Source organism: Sus scrofa, chromosome 14, assembly GCF_054392235.1.
Source record: "Sus scrofa isolate SSC_HxYL_T2T_F1_AM1 chromosome 14, Sscrofa_HxYL_maternal_Yorkshire_Landrace_v2.0, whole genome shotgun sequence".
NCBI classification, from domain to species: domain Eukaryota; kingdom Metazoa; phylum Chordata; class Mammalia; order Artiodactyla; family Suidae; genus Sus; species Sus scrofa.
Window position 1 is genome coordinate 106,832,122 of NC_139396.1, and position 13,255 is coordinate 106,845,376.

Here is a 13,255-nt window from a genome sequence, read left to right on the forward strand (position 1 = left end):
TAGATTACTTCTGCCTCTCTCATTCATTTGTTAATTTAATGTCATAAGGACATTCCTTTTGCAACCCTGGAATACAGGATCTCATAATTTAAGGACAAAAGGTTCTATTAAAACATTAAATGATGCTGCTTATAGTACATCTCTATTAATTTGCCTATTATTAGAGCTACACTGTGCCCCAGTAAAGGAAACTATAACAAAATGAAAAGACAACCTATAAATTAGAGAAAATATTTGCAAATGATGCAACCAACAAGGAATTAATCTCCAAAACATAAAAAGAACACCCCCACACACAAAAACTCAACAACAACAAAAACAACCCAGTAAAAATATAGGCAGAAGACCTAAGTAGGCATTTATCTAAAGACATACAGATGGGCAACAGGCACATGGAAAGATGCTCAACATCGCTAATTATTAGAGAAAGGCAAATCAAAATTATGACAAGGTACCACCTCACACAAGTCAAAATGGCCATCACTAATAAGCCTACAAATAATAAATGCTGGAGAAGGTATGGTGAAAAGGGAACCCTCCAACTATTGGTGGGAATGTAAATTGGGACAACCACTATGGAGTTTCCTTAAAAAAACTAAAAAAATAGAATTACCATATGATCCAGCACACCTGGAAATATATATGGACAAAACTATAATTCCAAAAGATACATGCACCACTATGTTCAAGGCAGCACTATTTACAATAGCCATTTAGGAAACAACCTAAATGTCCAATGACAGATGAATGGATTAAGAAGATATGATACATATATACAATGGGATACCTCACAGCCATTTGCAGCAACATAGATGGACCTAGAGATCATCACACTAAGTGAAGTAAGTCAGAAGGAGAAAGACAAATATCATGAGATCACTTATATGTGGAATTTAAAATATAGCACAAATGTTCCTATCTACAAAATAGAAAAAGACTAACAAACATAAAGAACAGACTTGTGGTTGCCAAGGGGGAGGGGGGAGGAAGTGGGATGAACTGGGAGTCTGGGGTTTAACAGACACAACTATTACATCGCGAATGGATAGACAATAAGGTTCTACTATATAGACCATGATAGAAAAGAATATAAAAAAGAATGTATATATATATATGTGTGTGTATGACTGAGTCACTTTGCTATACAGCAGAAATAGGCACAATATTTTATTTAAATTTTTTTTTTTTTTTTTTTTTGGTCTTTTTGCCATTTCTTGAGCTGCTCCCTCAGCATATGGAGGTTCCCAGGCTAGGGGTCAAATCGGAGCTGTAGCTGCCAGCCTACGCCAGAGCCACAGCAATGCGGGATCTGAGCCGCATCTGCAACCTACACCACAACTAACGGCAACGCCAGATCCTTAACCCACTGAGCAAGGCCAGGGATCGAACCTGCAATCTCATGGTTCCTAGTCAGATTTGTTAACCACTGAGCCATGGCGGGAACTCCGTAGGCACAATATTTTAAATCAACTATATTTTAATGTAAATAAATAAAATTTGATAAAAGAAGAAAAATAAAGAAAGAAAAGTGAAGTCATAGAACTTGCACAAGTTTCCACCTCTCCTGCAACACACCCACAGGGCTCTGTTCTCACACACTTGGCTTTCCTTCTTCTTGCTGTCAATGATCTTTACAAAATTTTCCAAAATCTCTCCATTTGCATATTAGGTGCCATTCATTGCAGATTTTTCCTTCCTTCTGCACTACCATTCATTTATCTTCAACTCTTTCTTTTCCATCAGCAATGTACATGCATGCGAGTGTTTCTTTTTTTTTTTTTAAGTTTTTAATTATTTTCCTCATTGTTTTTTAAAGCAAAACACTTTTTTGGGCAAATATCTCTTTAGCTCCTTCATCGCTTTGTCTCCTCTCATTTAGAGTGAAACTTTCAGAAGTTGTTGTCTGTCCATATTATCTTAGTCATCTGTCTGTATTATCTTAAATCCTTCTCCTCCTGTTCTCTCTATAATTTGCACTGGTTGGGCTTTCATACCTTTCCTCTGAAATTGTTTTGATCCGGGTGACTGAGGACTTCCACTTTGATATCCTATAATCAATGTTCTCAGTCCTCATCATACTTGACTTAGCTGCAGCATCTGACAGAGTGGATGACTTCCTCTGCTTTCAAACCCCTTCTTGATCTGGCTTTCAGTTCTTTACCTCCCTTCCCACAGGTCTTGGTTTGCTTTCTGCCTCAAGAACCACTCCTTCCCAGTCTCCTGTGTTGCTTCCTTCTGTTCCACCTGACCTATAAGTATCGGCATGATCCATGGTTTCAACTTGAACCTTTTTTTCTATATATTCACCCAGAGGTGATTTCACCCACTCTCATGGCTTTAAACACTGTTTTTATTGTGATGATTCCAAAGACTATATAACCTTCTCAATGTACCCCTCTGAACTTGAGATTCTTATATCCAAAAGCTACAACATACCTACTCAGATGTCTCATATAAACATCTCAAATTAAGTAGACATAAAAACTGAAATTCTCATCTTCTGTCAAAACTTGCTTTCTTAACCCACATGCTCTCACATACTGGCAACTCCATTCTTTTACTTGCTTAGGAAAATATAACAGTTAGATTTATCTCTAATACTTCACCTGAGAACTTAAATCCAATCTATCAGTAAATCCTGTGGGCCCTACCTTCAAAACATAAATTCTAAATATTTTCTCCAATCACCTCTTCCAAGCAATCCCTTTATAGTTAGAATATTAGTCAATTCAATTTCATACCTTTATACAATAAAATCCACAATTCTGAATGTTTCAGTGATCTTGGAGGAAAAAAATGTAAAATTGGAGAATATTTAGAATTTAGTAAAATTGAAACAATTTCAAATCTTTGTTTTTCTTAGATGGGTCCATTTTATAAATGAAATTTATCAATAACTTTACAGTCATCCATAAAAGATAATCACTGTTACGCACTTCCCCCAACATTCCACAGTCAGCAGTATTGCCTCCCTACCCTTTACTCTTATTGCCTAGAGTTTGTCCTGGTTTTTTATGAATACATTTTAGATAAAAATCCAAAAAACAACATAAATCTTAAGACACACTATTATCAGTCCTTCAAAAATGCTTTTAAAAGTGCTTCCAATTAATCTACAACAGTACTTTTTTTTTTTTTTTGTCTTTTGTCTTTTCAGGGCTGCACCCATGGCATATGGAAATTCCCAGGTTAGGAGTCGAATTGGAGTTACAGCTGCTGGCCTACATCAGAACCATAGCAACGTAGGATCCAAGCCACATCTGTGATCTACACCACAGCTCATGGCAACACCAGATCCTTAACCCATTGAGCAAGGCCAGGAATCGAACCCATGTCCTCATGAATCCTAGTCGGGTATGTTAACTACTGAGCCATAGTGGGAACTCCCTACAACAGAATCTTTGATAATCCTCCAATGTTCCTCTTTGATCTGAAATTCCATTCAACATTTCGAAGGAACTGACAATTTCTCTGGCTTTCGTGCTATGCTCATCTTGAAACAGTCAGTACCCCTGCATGCATCTCAATAACAGAAATTCATAAAATGCTGTAAGCAAGTCTTAATGATAATAAATCAAAACGTAATGCAGCTGCTTCTACTAGTGAGTGACCTCCTTATGTCCTGTAAAACTTGCTTACTGCTTTGAAATAGCAAAGTATGAGATTGTTGTCAGCCTTCCTATGACAGATATTTGTTTTAACAATATCCAATTTATAACATAATGTTGTATTACTACAGCTTTCTGAATACAAAAACTTTTTATTTTGACTGAAAATCATATCTGTCCTGCTAGAATACATTTCAAACAATCGTTTCACTCCTCATATGAAGCATCAACAATGCACACAGCTTAACTGATAGGATGATATCATGAACAGCTATGTCCCAGTGGAGCAGAAGCCAGCAATGACAACTCTATCATGGCTGTTTCTTGGCTAAAAGCAATTATGAGACTCATTTAAATTTCAGAAATTTCCGTACGTGATATTTTAAGTTTAGACTCCGTGAAATATACCTTTTCTTTTTCAGTTCTTTCTTTCTTTGATAGACAACAATTAATTCTGTTGTGTTTGATCACATTTATTCCCAAATCTCTTTTAGCACTCATAACTCATATCTTGTTATTGGAGTTGTTCAATTAATAATGCTTTTAAGTTTAGTCTCTATACGGCAGAATATATGTTGTACTGTGTACACAAAGAATATGTTTATTGTTCCCCCACATTTAGATGAGAAGTTTCTCAAGTATATAATTTTGGGTGTTTAAAATCACTGCAGTTTATCTAGGTTTGGTTTTTCTTTTTTTGTATACTATTTGACTTTCTAAATAGAATGAACATATAATTTATTATATTCTTTGAGTAAACATTTCCACAGATTTTAAAGACATTTCAACCAAAGTAAAGGGACTTCATGTACAAAAAATAGCTTAATACCATTTTAAGAAATTTAGGTTGATTTTAAAAGTTCCAGTGATTTCAGCATACTGGTAATAACAAGCAGCAAAGACAGAAGTCATTTATTGCTGTGTTACTTATATTCGGGTAGTCATCATTTGTATCGTCGTGAAAATTTTAATGTTACTCTAAATGGACATACATAAAATATGTAAATTTCTACCATTGTAGAGTCCATTTAGATTGGTACAGAAAGATTATTTGGATACAATTATGAATTATATGCATACCAAAGTTAATTCCAAAGGTGTTTTGCTCCAAAGGTTTCCTAATTAAGTATGCGCTCTCTCTGTACTGTACGCTACTAAAGTTTGTGTTTATATCATTAACACACACACCAAAAAAAATCATCTCATCTTCAATGTAGGACTATATAACTTTCATTTGCCTAGTAAAAACAATAATGTCAGATATTTCAAATTTCATAGAATGAAAATTTCAAACTTTCTTTTGATGTAGTGTACTAAATGAAACCCATCATTACAATTAACTTTACTAATTTTTTGTTTGAAGCAACCACTGACAGTGCCATAAAACCGGCACCATTAGCAACAAGTTCCTGCTTACAGGAACCAACCCACCTATAGAACCAACCCCAGGAACCGTTCTAGTTTGCTGGCATCTTTCTAATAATGCAAGCCTTAGGAAATTTCCTTTACACTCTTCAATCAAAGCAACACTGGAGATTATTTAAATTGTGGCCCATTAGTCATGAGATGAGGGTAGGAGAGGCAAGAGCAGGGGTGCCCCCGCAATCTCTTGAACTGCCCACTCCCTCCCTAGTAATGATAGAGGGCACTCTGTTTTAAGTTGATTCTAGTAGGAATTCATGAAATATTTTCTCATTACACATGTTATTGGCTATTGGCATGGGGTCTATATATTTTATCATTTTTAGGTAATATTTCTCTTCCTGGCCCACTAAGCACTTTTTTTCTTTTTACATGATAATGAAATTGCATCAAAATTCTATCAAAATACATGAACAAGATACAATATTTTATCTTGGATCTTGAGATATATTTCTTTAAAAAAAATGGCTGCAATGATTTCCCTCCCTGTGTGGACTCCTCCCTCTTTCAATGTTAAATGTGTGTATAAGCACAAGAAGAGCATCAGGACCAGCTCAGAGGCAGGAAATCCACAAACATGCAAGAAAATCTCCCCAAGTATAGCAATGCTGCCCATCCTATGGACCTTGGACCCACTGACTTCCAAACAATAATAAATATAATAATACTAATAATTAATAATTTTATACAACTAAGTTTGGAGTGGTTTATTACACAGTGGAGGCTAAATAATTACAGAAAAATTGACTAGAGGTACATGTACATATGTCGCACAAAAATTATCTAAAAATATACACAACAAATTGATATGTCAGCAGCTACCTCACAATAACATATGGATGTTTTAGATTTGTATGTAATAAAGCCTCTTAGTATCTTCAGGTGTGATTTATTCTTGAATGTAATGCTCATTGCTTTCTGACACCAGGATTTTATAAATAGTTTCTTTAACTCTTAACTGTAATGAACTATATTAATAGAATAACCAATGTTAAACCACATGTGCAGTCTCTGAATAAACTACACTTGTCATTATTCTTTTAAAATAATGCTAGATAACACTTGATATTTTATTATTTATGATTTAGGGTCTTGACAGGAAAGGGCACTGGTCTTGGGGTGTTTGTTTTTAATGTTATGCTATCTTTATCCCAGTTTGGATTTTAGTTTTCTTTAGAAAGGAACTGGGAAATGTTGCATTATCATCTAGTTTATGTCTACTGACTATTCCTCCTTAGAGCATTTGTATTTCTCTTGTTGTTGTTGTTTGTTTTTAAAAGATTGTCACAGATCTATTTTAATCAGTTTTGCAAATGAGTAGTACTTATAATCTATAAGTTTTACTATATTTTTCTTTATGATAGGCCACATTTAAAATATATTATTTCCTCCCTTCTACTTTTTTCAGGCTAGTCTTCCTGTTCTAAAATTTATGAGGAGGTGTTGTAATTTTGTTTTTTTCTTTTTTTCCTTTTAGGGCTGCACCTGTGGCATATGGAAGTTCCCAGGCTAGGGGTCAAATGGGAGCTACAGCTGTTGGCCTACACCACAGCCACAGCAATGCCAGATTCAAGGCATGTCTGTGACCTACACTGCAACTCATGGCAATGCTGGATCCTTAACCCACTGAGCCAGGGCAGGGATCAAACTCGCATTCTCTTGGATACTAGTGGGGTTCTTAACCCCCTGCGTCATGACGGAAACTTCTGGAATTTTTGAATCAGAGAGGAGAGAGTAGGAAGACCTACAACTTGGAGCAGAATTAACTACCTTAAAACCTTCATGAAAATATGAACATAGATGACCCAGAGAGAAGTGATCAGAATGTCTTGTAACAAAACACAGTGTTGCATAGGAGCAATATTCTGGGGCAGCTCCTAATTCCAAGAACAGCTATAACATTAATAAAATGATCAGTGTATAATCATTAAATAAATATATGTCCAGGACATAATACCTTCCAATCTTTGTGATAGTACCAATGGGAAAACAAATTCCAAGATAAATAAGAAATAGTCCCATTTTTCAAGAAAAACATATTTTATCAAGGAAATTAAAGAGATATTGTCATGAATTTTCCTCTAAACTTATACTCTACTTAGACACAGATAAAATCTACCATGGAATATATATAAGCAGCATTCTTTTTTTTTTTTTTTTTTTTTTTTTTTGTCTTTTTGCCATTTCTTGGGCCACTCCCATGGCATATGGAGGTTCCCAGGCTAGGGGTCGAATCAGAGCTGTAGCTGTCAGCCTAAGCCAGGGCCACAGCAATGTGGGATAGAAGCCATGTCTGCAACCTACACCACAGCTCATGGCAATGCCAGATCCTTAACCCACTGAGCAAGGCCAGGGATTGAACCCGCAACCTCAGGTTCCTAGTTGCATTCATCAACCACTGAGCCACGACAGGAACACCAAACCACATTCTAATAGGAGTTTGCATCTGAATAAACCAAAGTCCCAGCAGTTTGTCTCTGCTTAAATAAAAAGATCTTAACATCTGGCACTGATATTTGGGAATGATGTATGAACTTTCAATTTCTAAAAGTACACTATTCAGAGGTTGATGTATCAGCAGTTCTCATAAAATATTTATATCTTACTTTTCTTTCTTTTATTTTCTGGGCCACACCTGAGGCTTATGGAGATTCCCAGGCTAGGGGTTGAATGGAAGCTGCAGCTGCTGGCCTACACCATAAATACAGCAACCTGAGACCTGAGCCACAGTTCACAGCAATGCTGTATCCTTAACCCAATGAGTGAGGCCAGGAATTGAAACTGCATCCTCATGGATACTAGTCAGTTTTGTTTCTACTGAGCCACATTGGGAAGTCCTGCTATGTGGGGAGCTGAGAAAATGCAGGGACTTGAGGAAGGGACCTTGCCTGATGGCAGAAAAACCCCGAAAGCAGGTTCCTAACCAAGGAAGGGAGCTCACCTGAACGGTGCCTGCTGAAGGTGGGCTTCTGGTCAGGATAAAAGCCTGCCTGTACAGTGCAAAACTGAGGGCAGGCTGAAGCCTGCCTGTATGGTGAAAAACAGAGGGCAAGCTAAGGTCTGCCTGTGCGGTGAAAAACCAAGGGAAGGCCTCAGATTACATGGCTCTCTTGTTGATGTTGATGGGGAAAAATCAGGGCTTTCCTGGGAAAACAATTTCCATGTTTGCACCGGAGAACATGGATTGTTTCCCGGGTGACCTAGTCTTTCCTGTTGTTTTACTTGTTATTCAGTTTTTCCTCAGTCTTTCCTGTTATTTGCTTATTATTCTTATTTTCCATTCTTATTTTCCTGTGGTGATTTGTGATTTAACAAAATTATAACAATAATATAAAAATTTCATCGTGATGGACTTTCCCCTATTCAAATCCAATTTAATTAAAAACATAGTGTTTATTTACTAACTGGTTATACTGTACGCTTTAGAAGTTGGAATGTACTAGAGACTTAGATAAAGTTAGACATGTATTATTCATGGTCAAAGAAACCTAGCTATGAGAGTTGTCCTTGATTTTAGAAACTTTTAAGTGATAGCTAACTGAAGTTGATTTTCTCATACTGTCCTCTTGCCATGACGCCTTGGAGATAAGCACTAATCTAAAAACGAGACTTGTGAATGCCAAATCCTTATGTCTGTAGCCTTTTAGGAAGCATAATCAGGGAGTTAACTTTTAGAACTTGACCTTCAGGTGTACTTTTAACATTGTGGTGTAATTGAAAACTGTCTACATAAACAATCGTCTATGCCAATGAAATTTGACCAGTCCAGCACCCTGAAAGAAGGGACAAAGCGGCTGTCTCCGTGTGCATTCGCTGACACCGTCCATCCTCCCAACAGGGTGCACATCCCTGGCTACTGGAGCTGGACTCCGGCACTGCTACTTCTCTTTGGCATCCAATCAGCAAAGGAGGATATTACTGTGCCTTCAAAAAGGGGAGATGCAAGAGTTCCCGTCGTGGCTCAGTGGTTGATGAATCCACCTAGGAATCATGAAGTTGTGGGTTTGATCCCTGGCCTTGCTCAGTGGGTTAAGGATCTGGCATTGCCGTGAGCTGTGGTGTAGGTCAAATATGCGGCTTGGATCTGGTGTTGCTGTGGCTGTGGTATAGACCAACGGCTATAGCTCCAATTAGACCCCTGGCCTGGGAACCTCCATATGCTATGGGAGCAGCTCTAGAAAAGGCAAAAAGACAAAAAAAAAAAAAAAAAAAAAAAAAAAAAAAAAGGCAGATGCAATGGCAGGAGGGCAGGCTTCAAATCAGCAAGGTCTATGCCGGGAGGATCAGAGTCAAGGTGGGATGCAGTGTTCTGAGCAAGTAAAGAAAGTAATTTATAACCAAGGCTATGATTTCCACTCCTGCTGTGATTTTTAGGCTGGGTTTCACCACATCATCCATGAAGGCATCACATGTCTGATCAGGTCCATACTGGCCAACCTGGCCCAGGATCCACCTGGTTTTCATCCACCCATGACAGGAGTCACTGAGAGTCTTCTCCTCTGCCATTCTTCAAGCCCACTTCCTACCAGAAGATGCTGCATGAACTTTCCTAATTTTTCCTCAGTGTGAAATGTGACTACACATCTTCACAGAGTATCAGCAGAGCTCAAGCCTGGTAAATACACAATCTGGAGGGCCCACTGCTGCCTAAGCAGCAAGGAGACACTAGAAAAGCTATTAAGTATGTGCAGAATAGGTCTCCTAGGGGGAAAGAGTTCATATGTATTGCTTCAAAATCTGTGCCAGGTGCTTTATATACAGTATTCATATAAACCATATAAAAAACTACTTTTTACAGACAAATCGACTACATCCCAGAGAGGCTAGCTGCCTACAGAGCACTGATTTGAACCAAAGTCTATCTATCTTCTGATCTCCCTGATACCTTATCCTGCTCTGCCAGGGACTGGCAAGAATTTATTTAGTCATGAGTTAGCTTCCAAAATGAGCCAGGGTGATCCAGCCAGGCTCTAGGCACATGAGGCCTGCGTGATGGGAAGATTCTTTGTAAACCACTTCAGATTTTCCAAATATCTTCCTAAGTCTAAGTAGGTGAGCACTCCACTACTTCCTGAGCAACATTTTTTTTGTTTGTTTGTTGACAGTTTTTTCAAGGTTTGAACCCTATATAAAAAGCAGCTTACATAGAAATTAGGAGTTAGGATTAACATATACTCCCTATTAGATGTAAAACAGGTAAACAAAAAGGACCTACTTATAGTACAGGGAATTATACCCAATATCTTGTAATAACCTATTACCAGTTATACACAACTATTGTAAATTAACTATACTTCAATTTCAAAAATATTGAACAACCAAACAAAACTCCCCCTACTTAAAAAAAAAACAAAAACTTATTATCAGCTTCCAAAGGAAAATAAAAATGAGTCACTGGTATATTTAATAGTCTATGAAACTCCATGCACCCTATATCCCCTGTCTCCATCTAAGCAGAGTCCCTCAGGGTGGTTCTTATCCACAATTTCCCATGCTTTCTGTCATGTGGACCTGTTAACATGGCTGGGATAGACTGCATCAGGGTCCGATGATGGATAATAAATGACATGCCTCATCAGATTCTCTTTCTTGGGGAATTTTGGTTGTAAATGAAAAAGAGATCGAGAGATAGAGAGATGGATGGGAGGGAGAGAAAGGAAGAAAGACAATAGAAACTAGTTGGGCAGGGTCAGAAAAAAAATAGAGTTATAGAAATGGTAAAATTATTAGAGAAATATAGGTGCATTTTTTCAACAGTATGTTAACATGAATGACTAGCTCAAAGAACCTGCTGTTAAATTCCAAGAATTTCTTTTTTCTTTGTTTGTCTTTTTGTCTTTTCTAGGGCCACATTTGCAACATATGGAGGTTCCCAGGCTCGGGGTCTAATTGGAGCTGTAGCCACCGGCCCACGCCAGAGCCACAGCAACTCGGGATCCGAGGCACGTCTGTGACCTACACCACAGCTCACAGCAATGCCGGATCCTTAACCCACTGATCGAGGCCAGGGATCAAACTGACAACCTCATGGTTCCTAGTCAGATTCATTAACCACTGAGCCACGACGGGAACTCCAAATTCCTAGAATTCCTATTGTAGTATAAGGCCAACTCTAGTTTGCCAAGTTATTTCTGTGTGCTGGGCACAGTGCTATGCTTTGTTATACATTATCAAATTATATTGCAGTTACTAGTTTTGATAAGTGTCCTTGGAGCTTCTCTGGTACCTGAAAGGTGGTGAATACCACCTCCATTCTATTAGGCCTGAACTTGACTTTATTGAGACAGGTCCCTGGGCTGGCTGACTTCCTAAGGCCTCCTGATAAGCCTCCATCATCTAAAGCAGAGAGGCATATTTCCATTCTTAAAGCCTGAAATCTCCTAACATGCTGAAAATTGACAATCTAAAAGAAAAGTAAGCTAAAGCATATGACGCCGAATTGGTTATTATCACTGTTCCATACATGAGTAATGAATCAGTTAAATCCTTCACTGTCTCAAGAAATCACCATCTGTTCTTTATTCTTTAATTGATGTAAGAGATGTTTCAAGAAATCTCCACTGGGAAACAATTCTGGTGTTCACAAAAACTGGCTGGCAGATCAGTGGGTCAGCCAAGCAGATGGCACCAAGGCAATGCAGCATCCTGGGCAGCTGCTGTCCTACCTGGGCAAGGTGGCCATTCCCTTCACCACACAAATCACAAACCTGCCATCTCCCCTCAAACTCCCAATGTCTTTGCATCAAATAGAGAGTTTATTCTGGAGATAAGATTTGGGAGATGGGAAATAATGTAGCAGAAGGCACAGTATACCCTTCGAATTCAACAGTTCACAGAGGCATAGGCAAGGGTGGAAAAAAGTTTTTAGTAAAACAAAACAAAATTTCATCAATTAGCCAAGAATTCCAGATGGCAAGTCTATGCCTCTTTTTAGTCACTTGGATCAAATCAAAAGTTCAAAGACTTGATTACTATATGTAAGAACATTTTGTCTTTGCAGATTTTTAGTTTTTGAGGGCAAGATCTATGTCACATTTTCTTTATCTCATTTCTTGGCTCTATGGAATATGTGGAAGACATTTCCTGATTTCTTATCAATTATCATTTAGGAATTTCAAAAAGTCTACCTTGAAAGCATTGTGACAGCTTCAGCAATTCTTAGAATAGTTTTGACCCCAGGCAAAGCGATAATGTAAATAAAGCTGGGTTTAAAACAGTTTATGGTCCCTGTTCTGCTGCATTATTACTAACATATGTATGACTCTTGGCACATGGACACCATGGTTATTGCATGGTATAGCCTTCTTTCCCTCTCTCCATGAACATTTGTGTGTACATACCCCTTGCCATCGTTGTTCTAAGTTCTGGGAATAAAAGTGGAGCAAAAATAGATTTTGTTCCTCTTGCGAAGCTTGCATTCTAGTGTAAGGACACGTATTAAAAAATTGATCTCATAATGAGTGGATAATTCCAAACTGAGGAAAGCTCAGTGAAACACAGCTCAGTGAAGCACAGAACATGCTGGGAACTGTCCTCTGGCAGCAGGGAGGGGGCTGGGGGAATGGGAAGGCGTAGGGTCAGGGACAGTTAACCTGAAGAAATGAGAGTTACACTTGAGTTGAAATAATGCATGATAAACAGAAGGGAAACTGGGCGAAGCTTTGCAGAAGGAAAGGGAATGACATCTAGAGAAGACCACTGAAAAAGGAGTTTGGTACAGAGTTTCAAGTGCCTGAACTGTGAAGTGTAGGAAAACTATAAATTCCTTTCCTGCTATATGTTTTCAGATCATATGGCACCAATAACACATTACATATATTATTTAGTTACATGTTTTACTACCTGCTTTCCTTCACTTACTATAATTACGATCCATGAAGAAATAGATTTCTCTGCCTTATACACCTCTACACTCAGTTCTTAGAAATATAATGTTTTCTTTTTTTTTCCTTGTAAACTTAAATTCTTTGGAGTAAAGCAGGATTTTACATTCACAAGGTTATTTGTGAGTTGGAAAATATTTCCCCCTGCATTCCCCCATTCAATCTGGGCTGCCACAATCAGACAGACAGGAAGTGTGAGGATACTTTCTTCTTGCATCTGTAAATACTTTCTTATATACAGTAGGTGCTTAAATATTTGTCTAACCAACTGGATGAATGAATGTATAAGGCAGTGCTAGGAGGTGCCAGGGCCCCAACAAGGCAGGGTCTTATAGGTCAGGT

At 38.0% G+C, this 13,255-nt stretch overlaps 1 long non-coding RNA gene and 1 pseudogene across 2 annotated transcripts in view; both read right to left on the minus strand.

Moving 5' to 3' along the window:
• The window catches only part of LOC110256712 (uncharacterized), a 451,478-nt gene that overhangs the window by 219,019 nt on the left and 219,204 nt on the right, over positions 1-13,255 (minus strand). The gene's annotated exons all lie outside the window — the stretch shown is intronic.
• LOC146396917 (small nucleolar RNA SNORA31) lies at positions 13,056-13,154 on the minus strand (annotated as a pseudogene).